Source organism: Aptenodytes forsteri, unplaced genomic scaffold, assembly GCF_000699145.1.
Source record: "Aptenodytes forsteri isolate BGI_AS27 unplaced genomic scaffold, ASM69914v1 Scaffold185, whole genome shotgun sequence".
NCBI lineage: Eukaryota > Metazoa > Chordata > Aves > Sphenisciformes > Spheniscidae > Aptenodytes > Aptenodytes forsteri.
In genome coordinates this window covers 1642373-1642659 of record NW_008796214.1, presented here as the reverse complement: position 1 = coordinate 1642659, position 287 = coordinate 1642373, and positions in this window count along the sequence as shown.

Here is a 287-nt window from a genome sequence, read left to right as displayed (position 1 = left end):
ACCCCGCTGCTGTGTCGTGCCGCTGCTGTGTCGTGCCGCTGCTGTGTCGTGCCGCTGCTGTGTCGTGCCGCTGCAACGTACTGGAGGGACGAGCAGCCTCTGGTGCCTGGCGGGACGGATGATCACCGTGTGGTTTTTGCATCGAGAGAGCGTGTGGCGGGAGTGCTGAGGTACTTCTGTGGGGAGGTTGTGTTGTGGTTTTGTCCTGGTTCCGGCTGGGATAGAGTTAATTTTCTTCCCAGTAGCTGGTACAGCGCTGTGTTTTGGATTTAGGATGAGAACAATGT